Source organism: Camellia sinensis, chromosome 4 (genome assembly GCF_055761805.1).
Source record: "Camellia sinensis isolate YWXY chromosome 4, ASM5576180v1, whole genome shotgun sequence".
NCBI lineage: Eukaryota > Viridiplantae > Streptophyta > Magnoliopsida > Ericales > Theaceae > Camellia > Camellia sinensis.
The window spans coordinates 201,415,696-201,418,871 of NC_138964.1; positions in this window are offsets into that span (position 1 = coordinate 201,415,696).

A 3,176-nucleotide genomic window follows, 5' to 3' on the forward strand; every position below is an offset into this window, starting at 1 on the left:
AATAATTAAAAACAAATAGAAACCACAGATAAATTAAATTAAAAAAAATAGAAACCCACAACTCCATCTTAAATAAATTGAAAAAAAAATAAACCACACAAAAATAAAAAAAAGATAAGAATTTAGATATAGATCTCAAAAAAATATGACAATATCTAAATTTGAATTATGATTTAGTAATATAATTATCTATTTTTCTGAGGTATATCTATCGAAATTTTAAATCACTTAATGAGACAAATTAATCAATTTTCAATCTTTTTTAAAGAATAACCTGAGTAGTCATTCCAACTCCTAGATTTCGCGAACACTGGCAGAGAAGCTAACGGATTGGGTTAGGTGAGGTCTAAGTTGTTAGAGGTAACATTCTTCCACTCCATTAATTAATTTTTTTAAATTTTTTTTTTCCCTATGTGATTCTCTTTCTCTACTGTTGATTTGGTTTTGGTTTCAGTTTTAGTAAAGTTTATGTGTTTGTTTACATGTTTGCATGATGTATCAAGGATTTTGATCAAATTTTATTTTTTCAATGAAGACCATAAAATTGAAGTAAAAAAATGGGTATAAAATTTTTTATTTTTTATTGTTATTTTATTTTATAGAAAATGTGAAGATTTATTGAGAATTCAAAATTTTACTATAACATTAGATTTTTGTATAATTAAGTAAATTTAAAACTTTTAAATATCATTGTATTCTTTATTTTTGTCATTTTTCTATCCCATTATGCAATTACTGTTATTTGTTAATTTGTTAATTATAATTCAATTAATTTGAAAATGAACGCTTAATATAACTTTTCATATATATTACAGTTAATTTGTTACAGTTATAGTTGTATATAATAGCACAATATATCGGAATAATCTCTAAATATAATTTCTATTTTTTTTATGTGATTAAAAAAGTCCATCTCATATAGCATATAGAAGAGTTAAATGGCTTCTTTTATCTCTAAAAAACTCAATCTATTTTTTTTTTTAACTTTTTAATTTTTCAAATTGAAACATCAATTGTTTATGTCCATGAAACAAAACTGATAAACACATATCCAAAATCTACACATTTTTTGTCTTTTTCTTCTTTTTTTTTTCTTTTTTTAATATGTAGGATATTTACAAATGAAAAATGTTTGACACCTCAATTTTTTTTTCATAATCTGACTTATAATGATATAGTCATAAATGTCAATTTTTATACAAATATGATAAGAGAATTAATTAAATTATACATTTCAACCAATCACATACTCAAATTTTGACAGTTTCAAAATGTTATTTAACTATAATTCAAATTAAGAGAATTTTCAACCCTTAATATTTTTTTTTATCAAATTATAATTTGATAAAAGTTAAAAAAAATGAAACGTTGAAAATTACTGTTTTTTCCATCAATATTGGTGAAAAGAAAAAAAATTGGGATAAGAATGAAAATTCTTTTAAAAATTGATAAAAATTTAATAAAAAAGTTAAAGTAATTCATACCAAATCAAAATTTTTATTCAAATTTAAAATTAAATTAGATAAAAAAAATTAAAAAAAAATGATAAAAGTTTGAAAATATTTTGAAACTTTTTGTTCTTAAAGACTAGAAATCCGTATGTATAATGTATTGTATTTTTAGTTATGAAATTGAAAAAAAAAAATATATATAACTTAAATTATTGGATTAATAATAGAAATATCATATTTGACATGGATAGGCCCACGAGGCATACGGCCCACAGCAAACCACCCCGAACCCATCGCTTAGGACCAATAGCATAACCCGGTTGGCAAAGCCCGGGACAGCTGGAGGCCACCTGGACGTGGAGGGCCAATGGCATTCGGACACATGGCAGATAAAACACAGGCCACATCAACAGACAAAGATCTGCAGAGTTATTGCCACAACACATCACCATTAATGCAGCCCATCACAGCATTTATTACGACAACACCTCCCCGTCGGAACAGAGCCCCCTTGTAACAACCCTCATACTGTTTACCGATTAATGACTGATTGATTACCGATAAACATTGATTACCGTTAAACTGAACTGATTATGACTGATAATTGGACTGGTGAAAGTACTGAACTGACTGACCGAAAACTGGAACTGAATTGACTAAGTATGTATGTTAATTTGTATTCTATCTGTTTGATTGATTATTTGATCTGTTCGTGTTTTCTGTTTAAACTGTTAATTGAAGGCCTTATCGACGGCCGAACTGGGAATTACTTATTGTTTTATGATCATCATAATTAATGTGATTTTATGGTATAATTATCTGAAAACTGATTAGGTATAAGTAAATTAGATTAAATCTTGATCAATTGCTTAAGTTGGCCTTATTTACCAAACTAGCCTTAAGTGCCCACTAACTCATACACCTTTGAACTCCTTGCACTTGAACAACATAACTTCATCAGCCATTTCTCCTTGTGCTTAGCCGACCTTGAGAGGGAGAGAGAGTGAGAGATTGGTTTTCATCTTGGATTGCTTGGAACTTGGAGAATTGCTTGCTAATTGAAGTGTAGATTTCTAAATTGAACCTCTAGACTTGCATTCAAGGAACCTAGGTATGAATTTCATCCTTTTAACCTATCTTTAAGTTGATTCATGCATGGTTCATGTCCAATTGTAGAGCTAAGTCACGATTTGGTTCATTAATGGTGAATTGAAGCCCAATCTTTGCATGCATGTTAGTATTGTTGGATTTTGAGTTGTTTTCATGGCAAAATGTTACATGCATGTTCATGTCTTGAGTGTAGTCCATGATTTCATCATGTTTTGGAAAACAATTGGCTCCTTGGAGCATCAAATTGGAGCTTTGAATTGATTTGAATTCATGCATGTTTGCGTGTTCATATTGTTCATGAAATTGGTTTGAAATTGAGTTTGAATTAAACACCCTTGGGCCTTGATTTCTCAAAATTGAGCTTTGAACTAGGATATTCTATGTGTTTATAAATGTTTTCCAGAAAATGGGCCCAAGAGGATTGGTTTTGATGCATTTGAATGTGAGTTTGAGCTTGGAGGTGCAATCTGGAATTCCCAGATTCTACACTTCCGCTCGAGCGGGGGAAGTGCCGCTCGAGCGTGGAATCCGAGCATCCAGTATCTCTGCACTATTTTACAGTCCGCTCGAGCGGAGGATTGGGCGCTCGAGCAGAGTCATGTCTCAAGCTCGAGC